Source organism: Syngnathoides biaculeatus, chromosome 10 (genome assembly GCF_019802595.1).
Source record: "Syngnathoides biaculeatus isolate LvHL_M chromosome 10, ASM1980259v1, whole genome shotgun sequence".
In the NCBI taxonomy this organism is placed as follows: Eukaryota; Metazoa; Chordata; class Actinopteri; order Syngnathiformes; family Syngnathidae; genus Syngnathoides; species Syngnathoides biaculeatus.
This window is the reverse complement of record NC_084649.1, coordinates 4,534,616-4,547,254: the sequence shown is the minus strand read 5'-3', so window position 1 is coordinate 4,547,254 and position 12,639 is coordinate 4,534,616. Positions and strand designations below refer to the sequence as shown.

General features: G+C 42.9%; 1 protein-coding gene across 1 annotated transcript in view; it reads left to right on the top strand.

Annotated features, from left to right (window-relative positions):
• Positions 1 to 7,306: 7,306 nt before the first annotated feature.
• Positions 7,307 to 12,639, top strand: part of ccdc120b (coiled-coil domain containing 120b) — a 30,332-nt gene continuing 24,999 nt past the window's right edge. Inside the window, exon 1 of the mRNA XM_061833512.1 lies at positions 7,307 to 7,532. The gene's annotated coding sequence lies outside the window, so the exon portion shown is untranslated. The remainder of the gene's footprint in view (positions 7,533 to 12,639) is intronic.

Genomic DNA, 12,639 nt, shown 5'->3' with positions numbered 1-12,639 from the left:
CTTTGAGTAGATATATCGTACAATTGTCTGACAGATTATTCCGCCCGTTAATCCTTTTGATCCGTGATCCAAAATCCAGAATAACAAAACCCTCCAGCAACTAAATTAAAATAAAACTGAGCTCGTTTCTCCTGCAAGCCTAAGGAAAGTAAAAACATTCCTGGTATCTGAGAATCCATGGCAACACGTAAAAATGGAAGTTGTTAGCATTTGCATATATATTTTTATTTTAAAAAAATGTTGGGCCACCAACCGCTTGTTGGAGGACACTGTTTCCTTCACATGTTCGTTTTAATTTTGGGTAGTGAGAATGTTGGTTATCCAAATACAGGCTGGAGATGATGGACAGTTTCTTCAAAGCTTTTACTTACAGAATATTCTGGGCACAAATGAGTGACAGACAATGGCTGTAGCAGATCACAATTGCCAATAGACAGAGGATTTACAGCATTCCCCTACTATCAGCAGGGTCAGCATCACAAACGTATGAAAGGAAAATAAAGAGCATCACAAGAGAACCGCGTCGTAAAATAAGAGCATCACGAACTGTCTTCATCATAATGACTAAACTGGTAATAACTGGCACATTTCTATGCCCTGGTCTCTCCAGTAAGGTTAACTGATGATTTAGCATGTGTGAGCAAAAGATAGGCATCAATAAAGAGATGCACATCACTAATAAAAGAGATACACATCGATAATACACTTCAATCCCCCTTTCGGATTCAAAAGAGTCCGACACCTGAAATAAACTGAATTAAAGGAAAGTTCCAGCCACGTCATCGTCCGGAGCGTGTGGTACAACAGATGGGCCTGAAGGAGGAAGCAATTCAGCCATCATATAGGGTGGAGGAACATAAATGTCCTTTTTCTCAATGGCAGCAGTAATCAATCGCTGACACAAGGATCGAACACAAGGAATACAACAACAACCACACAAAGTCAAGAGAGGTGAAAAAAAAAACAGCAACGGAGATAAGAGCCGAAGTTACCAAGGCCTTGTACTTGCTGAAGACACTAAGAGCATTATCCCATTAAGAGGTGTCTACCCCTGAGTAGGATTTCATCTCACTCGACAAAGACCGCAATTTCTGCAAAGTGATGGTCAGGGATCCATTGGGGGCTGTGTTATCCGGAATAACTGTACAACATTGATCTCCGAACATGGAACAAACACCTCCCTTCTCCGCGAGGATCATGTCCACCGCCATGTTGCTGGAGTGTCATCAATGAGGTGGCAGCCAATTGTTCATGGACAGCCTCGAAGCCGTCCCCGGTGTAATTTGCCAGACCCTTCAACTGTTCTTTCTCATTCTCTCGTTCCTTTTTCAGGCAATCCTCCAACACACACATCACATGCATTCCTCACTTGTTCACTTTGCACCACTTGTTCAGAATGGTTTGGTATATGCCGCAAATCGAACCACTCACTTTCCCTATCAAACTCTCCCTGCATTTTGATTTAAATCGTCTTTTATCAAAGATTTGGCATGTGTGAGCAAAAGATATGCATCAATAAAGAGATAAACATCGATAATACACTTCACGCTTTACCAAGAAACTAGAATACGCTCTCTGAAAATTCGGGTTTCATTCCAAACTCTATGACTTTGGAGGTGAAACAATTCATTGCACCTCTCCTTTTTAGCCAACACCTTACTGTGGTGGAGGGGTCTTTTAGTCCCAGTAATTCAAAGATAGAACTTGCCTGGGGCTTTTTGGCCTTGGGAGGTTATCTAATCAGTTTAGATTTAGAGAAGTGTATTGAGGATGGTGTAGTTGTTTATGTTTGGGTACTTAATGTACCGCGGTGGCATGTCAAATCTGCACTAAGATTTACTGACTGAATGTGGCATCAACTACACAAATGTTTCAGTTATTGATGACATAATTCTGTAACTTGTGTGGTATACATTATTTCCAAGTAATGGGTACTGTTAAGCCAATTATTATTATTTTTTTTTGTATTATCATTAAGTGCTATCCCTGCCCCTTGGCGGCCGCAGAAAGTAACTAAAAAGTTACTTTTTTTCTAATTGAGTTACTTTTTAATTCAAGTAACCAGTAAAGCTAAACTAAGTTTTCAAGGTAAATGTGGCAACACTGCATGCACCTTCTTCAGCCTCTGCGAGTGGTCTAAACTGGAACGAATTGCTCTGCTTTGTTTTGCCTAATGTGAAAGTGAAGTGTATCACTCTGTAACTTGATAACTTATCACATTAATATGTAAAACCATTCATCCATTAATCCATCCATCCATTTTCTTCCGCTTATCCGTACGGTTACGGGGTCAGCAGCTTTAGCAGGGAAACCCGGACTTCCCTTGACAGTCACTCCGTCCAGGTCTTCCAAGCATGCAATGGGTTCTCCCCATGCCCTTCGTTCAGTGGGACATGCCCAGAACACCCCACCAGAGAGCTGGCCAGGAGGGATCCTGACTAAATGCTGAAGACACCTCATTTGGCTCCGCTCACGTTAAAATGGAATTCATCATGTTAAGACATTGGATTCATTATGTTAAAATACGAACTTTATCTAATTTTAGTGTGTAATATATCACTTTATAACATCATACTCAATTTATCACATTAAAACGTGACGTGTATTACAATATACGTGCTCTGTGAATGGCTGGCGACCAGTCCAGTGTGTCTTGGCCCAAATCCGCTGGAATAGGCTCCTGCTCACTCGTGACCCCAATGAAGACAAAGGCTGAAGGAAATGGATGGCTATACAGTTGATGAAATAATTTGTGTGATAATATTTCATTGAACAGGTGTGCCTAATGTTGTGGACTTTGAGTAGATATATCGTACAATTGTCAACGGATTATTCTGCCCAATAATCCTTGTACAGAATACAGAACTTTTTTTGTTTTTGTTTGGTGTGTCTGCATCATGCTTGCATAGAGAAAAAATATGCTCTAATTTAAAAAGTGGTTGGGGATAATAATAACTTTGTATCTTATAAACGTTAGTGGCCAAAAAAAACTCCCATGAACAAAATGAAAAAGGAGAAAAAATTAACAAGAAAGGTTAATATCTCCATGTAATGTTCTTTCTTCATGATGGCGTCTATTTGAGGAAGAGCTCCAGTTCCTATTGCAGCAAAACAACCCAACAACATGATGCTGCCACCTCCATGATTCACAGTTGGTGTCAAGTGCAAGCCTGGACCACGGTCAAGAAGGGTGCGGCCTGGCCACCGTGCTGAGCGGTTTCATCTATCCCACCTGTCGTCAGTCATAGCTGTTTCACATGAGGCACTATTATGAGACCATGTATTTAAGTTGGAGTTTTGGCCGTGGCATTAGCCAGTTTGTTGAGTATGCTTTCCAGTATCCAGGGTTACTCCACCACTGCGTCATTATAGTCCAGTCACGCTTTTGTTATGCTCTTTAGTTGACTCATAGTTATCGGACATTGTTTCTTGTTTTTTTTTTTTGGATCCTGCCTTCTTGGACTGTGTTGTCGTGCACAACTTTATTTTATAATAAAACCCATTGAATGTCCTTATCTTGGAGTCCTACATTTGAGTCCGCCCCTGCACCATTGCTTCGTGACAGTTGGTATAGTGTTCTCAGGTCTACACGCTTCCACCTTTTTTCCTCCAGATATAACATTAATTATTATAGCTAAACATCTTCTTCTTTTCCTTTCGGCTTGTCCCATTAGGGGTCGCCACAGCGTGTTATCTTTTTCCATCTAAGCCTATCTCGTGCATCCTCCTCTCCTCATGTCCTGCCTCCCAACATCCATCAACCCTTTCTTTGGTCTTCTTCTCACTCTTTTCCCTGGCAACTCCATCGTCAGCACTCTTCTACCAATATACTGACCCTCTCGTCTCAACATGTCCCAACCATCTAAGTCTGCTCTCTCGAACCTTGTCTCCAAAACATCCAACTTTGGCTGTCGCTTTAATGAGGTCATTTCTAATCCTATCCAACCTGCTCACCCCAAGCGAGAACCTCTGCATCTTCATTTCTGCTACCTCCAGTTCTGCTTCCTGTTGTTTCTTTAGTACCACCGACTTTAATCCATACATCATGGCCAGCCTCACCACTGTTTTATAAACTTTGCCCTTCATCCTAGCGGAGACTCTTCTGTCACATAGAACACCAGGCACCTTTCGCCAACTGTTCCACCCTGCTTGGACCCGTTTCTTCGCTTCTTTACCACAGTCTCCATTGCTCTGTATTGTTGACCCCAAGTATTTGAAGTCAATCACCCTCAGTATCTCTTCTCCCTGTAGCCTCACTCTTCCCCTCCACTTTTCTCATTCACGCACATATATTCTGTTTTACTTCGGCTAATCTTCATTCCTCTCCTTTCCAGTGCGTGCTTCCATCTTTCTAATTGTTCCTCCGCCTGCTCTCTGCTTTCACTGCAGATCACAATATCATCTGCAAACATCATAGTCCAAGGGGATTCCAGTCTAACTTCATCTGTCAACCTATCCATGACCACAGCAAACAGGAAGGGGCTCACTGCGGATCCCTGATGCAGTTCCACCCCCACCTTAAATTCCTCTGACACACCAATGGCACACCTCGCCGCTGTTCTGGTGCCCTCATACATGTTCTGTACTATTCTAACATATTTCTCCGCCACATCAGACTTGCGCATGCAGTTCCACAATTTCCCTATTGGTACTCTGTCATAGGCTTTCTCTAGGTTTACAAAGACACAATGTATCTCCTTCTGTTCTTCTCTGTACTTTTCCATGAGCATCCTCAAGGCAAATAATGCATCTGTGGTACTCTTTGTAGGCATGAAACCATACTGTTGCTTGCTGATACTTATTTCTGTCCTGAGTCTAGCCTCCACTACTCTTTCCCATAACTTCATTGTGTGGCTCATCATCTTTATTCCTCTATAGTTTCCACAGCTCCAAACATCGCCTTTGTTCTGTTGTTTGGTGACCATCGTCTCTCCTGCTAGTATTCTTTTGAATAAGTTGTTCAAAAACTACACAGCCACCTCTCCAAATTGCTTCCATACTTGCACTGGTATATCATCAGGACCAACTGCCTTTCCATTTTTCATTCTGTTCACTGCCTTTCTAACTTCCCCCTTACTAATCATTGCCACTTCTTCAACTCTACTTTCTCTCCCATTCTTTTCATTCATTAACTTCTCAAAGTACTCTTTCCATCTACTTAGCATACTACTGGCATCAGTCAACATATTTCCATCACTATCCTTAATCACATTTACTTGCTGCAATCCTTCCCATCTCTATCCCTCTGTCTGGTCAACCTGCAGAGATCCTTTTCTCCCTCTTTCATATCCAACCTGGTGTACATGTCATCACATGCCTCTTGTTTAGCCTTCGCCACCTCTACCTTTTCCCTACGTCACATCTCAAAGTATTCCTTCTGCCTCTCCTCAGTCCTCTCTATGTCCCACTTCTTCTACGCTAATCTCTTTCCTTTGATGACTTCCTGTATTTTGGGGTTCCACCACCAAGTCTCCTTCTCCCCTTTCCTACCAGAAGGCAACCCAAGTACTCTCCTCCCTGCCTCTCTGAGTACCTTGGCAATAGTATTCCAGTCTTCTGGGAGGTCCTCCTGTCCATCGAGAGCTTGTCTTACCTCTTTCCGAAAGGCCACACGACATTCTTCCCTCCTCAACTTCCACCACCTGATTCTCTGCTCTACCTTTGTCTTCTTAATCTTCCTACCTCTTGTAGATCAATCTATGTTGCTATGTGCTGTCTCTTCTGGAAATAAGTGTTCACCACTGTCAATTCCATTCTTTTTGCGAAATTCACCACCATCTGACTCTCAAAGTTCCTTTGCTGAATGCCGTACTTACCCATCACTTCTTCATCACCCCTGTTTCCTTCGCCAACATGTCCATTGAAATCTACACCAATTACAACTCTCTCTCTCTAACTGAGATGCTCAGGACTACTTCGTCTGGTTCCTTCCAGAATTTCTCTTTCAACTCGAGGGCACATCCAACCTGTGGGACACAGCCACTAATCACATTCTACACAATACCCTCAATTTCAAATTTCAGCCTCATCACTCGATCTGATACTCTTTTCACCTCCAAGACATTCTTAGCCAACTCTTCCTTTAAAATAACCCCTACTCCATTTCTCTTCCCATCTACTCCATGGTAAAATAATTTAAACCCTGCTCCTAAGCCTTACTCCCTTTCCACTTGCTCTCTTGGATGTCTTTCTCCTAATCATCATGTGAATTAACTCCTGAGCTTTTCCTGTCATAGTCCCAACATTCAAAGTCCCTACACACAGTTGTAGGGTCTGTGCATGCCTCTTCTTCTTCTGCCAACTAAGTCGCTTTCCTCCTCTTTTTTTTTTTTTTTGACCTACATTACCTCAATTTCTACCTTCGCTTGCAGATTAACAGTGCCGGGGGCGGGTGTAGTTAGCCCGGGCCACGACCCATTCATTATGGAAGTCATTTGATGAACGCTCATATATGTTTGGCACTATTTTATGCCGGATGCCTTTAACCCGCCGCAACCCTCTGCATTTGTCTGGGCTTGGGACCGGCCGACAGGACATATTTTGGCTAAACATAAAAATTTAATTTCATCAGCTCACAAGACATGCCTCCAGAAGTTAAGATCTTGGTAATTTGACTTTTTCAAAATGTTTAAAAGTAATGATTCACGAGTGTAGCCTTTCAGTACATGTCGGTGGAGGACTGGTTTCACCGAGTATAATGACACTTTCACAGCCTTAAATAGATCCACAGATGTGCCGTTAATGAACTCACATGATGTGAGTTAACCTATCAGGAGATTCCAAAGCCATGCCTTCATCTTCATGTTTTTAATGATATAGTACTTTTTGTGTATGTATTCATTTGGCCTAGAAGAAAACAATGTAAAATACTCTTAGATATTCTCTCTCTCATTACGAAATGTGTGTTTTTGCACATTGTATGTAAACTTCTGGCTTCAACTGTATACATATACATGCATGCATACTGAGGCGATTTTTATTTTCACGTGGACAATACCGCACAGTATGTGCCTTGGTTCAATCGAGGTTGGGTTTGTTCCCGTTAAGAAAAACAGCGCCATCTGTAGGCAACAAAACACAGGGATGTGAAGACATTGGCTGACATGAATTTTGTTTTGGCAGCCAAGTGTGTCTGAACACTCGTGCAAGTGTAATTCATTTTTAGCTGGCGCGAATTTTGGCGACATTTGCAACATGACACGTTACTTTGCTCGGATACAGATCCTCGGTTGGCCGCCATTGGGGGCGTGCTGGACGTGGGCGGGTCTTCGGGCTCTGCTTTCCGTTGCCTCCTCTTTTAGTCCGCTCAGCTTCAACTGGGATGCGAAGTGCTCAGTGATCGAGTTCGTGTCCGCCGTCGGTCACAATTCGGATGCGGAGCTACCATGAGCGAAGGCGTTACAGCGCGTCTTACGCTCACTTAAAGGTTCCCAGCGGAGTTGAGGAAGACGAAGAGGGGGGTTGTGGTGGTGCCCGGCTATGCTTCTTGTTGTCGGTTGAGGATCTCCAAGAGGCATCGCTCATGCTCTCCGGTAAGCGAGGATTCACCTCCGAAGTCGAACACTCATTTAACGTACAGTTTCACTTTAAAGTCAATGAATCGGAAATACATTGTGTAATGTTATTTAGAGACGAAGTATAGAAACGTGTTTTTTTCATTTTTTTTTTATTATGATTGTGTGTGAGAGTGTGTCGTTCGCAGCTATGCGGATGCAGCCTCACGCGTCCGAGACACCACTTTAAATGCAATATATGCTAATCATAACAGAACGAATGTGAACGTATCTTTCCCCAATGTCACGCCTGGTAGCGCACGGCCACTCTGGATGTTTGTATGAGCGAGGGAGTCATTTTCGGTAACACATGTCGCCGATTGGAAGCACACCGCAAATGAATTAAAGCGTGCAGTCTCACAGGAGAAATGCGTGTCAAGCTCCCCCCTGTTGCTGAAGTGTCATGGAGTGAAAGGGAGACATGTACAGTAGTTGGATGCTATCTCCTGGATGAATACTGCTTTCTCCCATGCAGCAGTGTAAAGGCCTATCATTAACAAATTCCTCAATAAGGATGTTTGTCAGGTTCCGGAGGGGGGAAACAGAAAAGATTGTGAGGGTCAGTCAGTGCCAGCAGGGGGACTCTCTGGCATCGTCCTTTTTGCTGTGTTAGCAAAACACCCCTCTCGAAAGTCGTGATTGTTGTAAGGATTGTTGTTGTATTTACCCAAAGGGGTGTTACACCTTTCCCAAAGAGACTTGGTTGATTTGATTTACTGCAGCCTTTCATCCTGATCTCTTGAACACATGCTCCTGTTTGTTTTCCCTCTCCATTCTCACGTCCACCCATCTGCTTTGCAATGAGCCACTCCCTCTTATACCAGTTTGTATCTTTCTATCAGGCATCGCAGTCTTCACCCAGACGACTACATTTTGCCATTAAGTTCATTCGGGGTGACGTTACTCTTTGTTTTGCCCATCAGACACTGACTGAAGAGATTCTGGAACATTGGATGTAGTCAGCCTTTTAGGCCACTTTTTTTTCAAGATTGTATGTAAAAGGAAGCCTTGTGAGTTCAAGAAATCTAGTCTCAGAGCACACCTGCATTTCTTTCTAATTCACATCAAAATTATGCTTGCGTAATTAGTATAGTATAGTATAGTATAGGATGTGACTCCAGTCTATGCATCGTGTGTAGTTCTTAACCTTTACATCAACAAAGTATGCAGTACACAGTACATCAAAATGTGGACTAACACACAGATCTGCTTCAAGGTGTTATTGGAGCAAAGAGAAAATGTATCAGAATAATCCCCTCTGACGTTTGAGCCACATTCCTTTCTTTATTACTCCCCCCGCCTTGGTTTAAGCACAATCTAGGGTTTAGCTATCTTGATTTGTTTAACACGTAGCAATTGTGTCAAATTTGCAAAGGTGAGTGTCAAGGCCAGTGAAGAGAAAAAACCTACATCTGAATTGGTCAGTAAAAGATAAGCTGCCCTGCTTTTTATTGATACAAGTGTTATGAATGATTATTTGAACAATATGGAAAGAAGAAGAAGAGGTCAAACTCATGGTGGATTTGTTGTTCCCACACTTCTAATTTGGCCGGCGTACCTCGAGTGGGAGAGCGGTTGTCTCCTAACCCAAAAGTTGTGTGTTTGATTGATGTCAAAAGTGCCCTTGAGCAATATACTGAACTCCCACTCGCTCCTAATGCTGCGTCATCAGTAGGTGAAATTAGGGGCGCATGAGACCTTGAAGGTAAAACAGCCCATTGACCACACCCATTTTTATACCAGGCATAACGGGTTCTTTCTAAACGCACAGTGATTTACTCACCTGACTTCTACACAGGGAGCATGGGTTCAATTTCCACTCACTAGTGGTGTGAATGGGAATTTGAATAGTTATCAGTCTGTGATTGACATGAATCACAGTCCAGAGTGTGTGCCTTTTACCTGATGTCAATTGGGATTGGCAACAACTTTTAAACATTGAAATCAACAAACATTCCTCCCTATAGGTACTACAGTTACACTTTTAACGTTTGTCCTTTTAATTTCAAGTTTATGTCTCACATATTCAAGTATGTGAGAGTTTGTACAAGTATTTATGCAGTGTATGAACTATGCGTAACCTACATAAAACAATGTCAGCATTTTTCACCCACTGCAGTTCAGCATGTGTTGTTGTGTTGAGCATTGGGTGAATGTTTGGGAAGGCCGTGATCCTCCTGGGTCTGCATCTGGATCTGCAGCGCTCGATATAGAAAATCGGAAAGCGTGGTTTTGATGGTCCAGTCACCTGGTGTTCCCCATGAGTGTAGAGGTTGCTGAGCAACCTGAAATGAAGCTTAAATTCTATTAGCTGTCTGATATGATAAGGAAGCTTGGTTGCCCTTTTTATTTATTTATTTAGTTATGTATTTATTTATTTATTTTTTTAGCCAGAGTATAGAGGTGGTGTGACTAGTCTTGGGAAATGTGGATGCTGGCGTACTTGAAGATTTTCCACCTTGTGCACCTGGGCCCCATTTATTCAGAGTAGAAGAAAGATCATCCGCTGCTTCCCATGGAAATCCACTATGAGCTCCGCTGAATGCTTTGATGCTGATTGAAAGAAGGTCGAGTGACGTACATTCATGTTGTCTCCCATGATGACTTCCAGGTTTTTGTGACTTTTAAGCACACCCTTCCAGAAAATGTAAAAGTTCAAATTCCCAATTGTACCATTGGGCTACCATTGTGTACTCTTAGTTCACTACACATGACAGAAGACTTGTTGGAGAGGAGGCGGGGCTATGGTCGGACGGTGTTATCATGATTTGTCACATCTGCCTGCGGCCTGAAAACAGTTGGACAAGAAGGAGCCGTTCGCCAACTGTATAGTTGTAACCCTTGTCTGGTTACCATGTGTATGTTCACAACAGCAGCAGCTGTGTCAACACCAGCAGTCGACATGGGGGCTTGCTGGCCTCACCTGTGTGCAGTTAATGTGAGATGATGTCTCAGCTGTTCTTTTACACCTCAGCTCCTATAAAATCTCTTAGTTGACAGGACCAAAAATCAACTAACAAGTTGCGCGTCCCTTTCCAATTACAATGGGACCAGTGCTGCATGACAAAAGCAGAAGTGTGTTTATGTTTACGCATTGTGTTTTGTCCATTCATCCAGGAAAAAAAACAACTGAAGAGGTCAGAGGTCACTGATGTTAAACAAGATGTTAAACAATCTCTGTTGTAGTTTCATGGGATTTGAGGTTTGAGGCCAGTGTTCTTCCATATCAAACTCATTGATGTTATGGACGTTTTATTTGCCACTGGGGCACGGTTAAAAAAAAAGGCTCCAAACGTCCGTTCAAAATGTCTCCAATTCCTGATCAGGGGGTGAAATTTACTTTTTGAATGGCCTAATTATAAAACTATTTTACATAGGGTTGCACAATTTATCCCCAAAAATATCATCATTGTGATCATGGCATTTGTGCAGCCCTAATTTTAAACAAATTTGGATAATACAGTAATATGTTGCATGCAAACCGAGAGATGTCACAGCAACATTACACAACAGTTACAAGAACAAATGGTTTTATTAAACGTCCATACAATAAAATTCATGCAAGTGTGCAACTGTACTTGACTCCTTTGCGAGGTCCCGAAATAAAGTATTTTTTTTTCTTGCATAGGCAGCAGTTCCCACTTTAGGGTGTGTGCACCAACATAACCCTGCATCAGACGCTACCGTTACTATTTGTTAACACATCCTACAAAAGTCAGCTTTGTGGTACTTCCCTCTTCCTGAAGGTGTTTCAGACCCCAGGACTCTGACTGTTGCTTGAAAGTGGCTCTCTTTTGTCCAGCTGCCGTACCTTACGCAAATGCAGCTGACATCCCAACGGCTTGTTTTTAGACCCCTCTGCTTTACAAAAGGCAACAAAAACAATTTCTCTTGTAGAGGGAAAAATAAAAATGTGGCCAATTGTAACTCAGCTTCCCATTTGAATGTTGCAGCCTCAAATGCGAGAAGCAGAAAGTAAAAGATGAGCATCGTGCCGTGTGAACGTAGGATTTGAAGTGACTTTGCAGGCCTCTGTGTTGGGCCTGGCAGACTTGAATGTTAAACTTCTTGTCGATTTGCATTCGTGTGATGCGAGCTTCACAGAGGAAGCTCACTTGCGTCGCACAGCTCATGTTTTAACCAATGTAGCCCCCATGCAACACACTATGCCACCTCCAATCCCTCACCCCAGTCCAGGCAAAACAAAACATGTTCCATAATCGCCTTGCATTTATATCGTCAGTGTTCATATCGCTCTCGATCCTCCCTTTGATGCAGCTCCCAGTTTATCTGATCCCTCCTACTGGCACACCCGCAGGCTGCTTTATGGAATGTGATGCAATCCCATGTTGTTCTACCTTTATCTCTCCATCCATCTGCAGACCAGATGTTCTAACATTTTGTGCTTAACTTCCACTGTTCTTCTTCTGGTGTGTTTGTCCGACTCCAACCTTAACTGTGGCCTGAAGGCCCGGGCGCACTATGGTTCTGTGTCTGGCCACTACATTCTCGATAGACACTCGCCCAGCCGGGCCAGGAAAAATTTCAATAATACAATGAAATCAAATTCTTGTAAAAAAAAAACAAACAAACAAAAAAAAAAAATGGTGCGTCTACGTTGAAGAGTCACCCATCACGGCTGCTTTCCACTCTTTGGGTTCTATTGGCAAAGGAATAAGAATAAGTGAGCATGGCTAAGCATAGCATGGAGCCGCTCCACAGTCACTAATCGTCTCCTCCACGGTGGCGAATTAGCCACACCTCTTAAATGTGTTGTCACGAATGAATGACAAGGATGCAGGTTTTGCCAGCGCTAAGCTATTTCGATGTAGCCGCAAAACATCGTAATCATGTGCTTGGGTGATACAGTACACTTTTAACCAAACTTTGGCTGGAACCACGTTACAGTGGAGAATAAACAACTTTGAAAAACAAACTACACTTCTGATTCGCATTGTGTAGCTGTGGCCCAAGGGTTAAGATCATTGCCTACACCCATCAGGGATCTTGGTTCTGGACCCTCCCCAGGACTCACAGCTGTGGTGTCCCTGAGCAAGACACTGATGGCCTGAACTGCACCTCAACT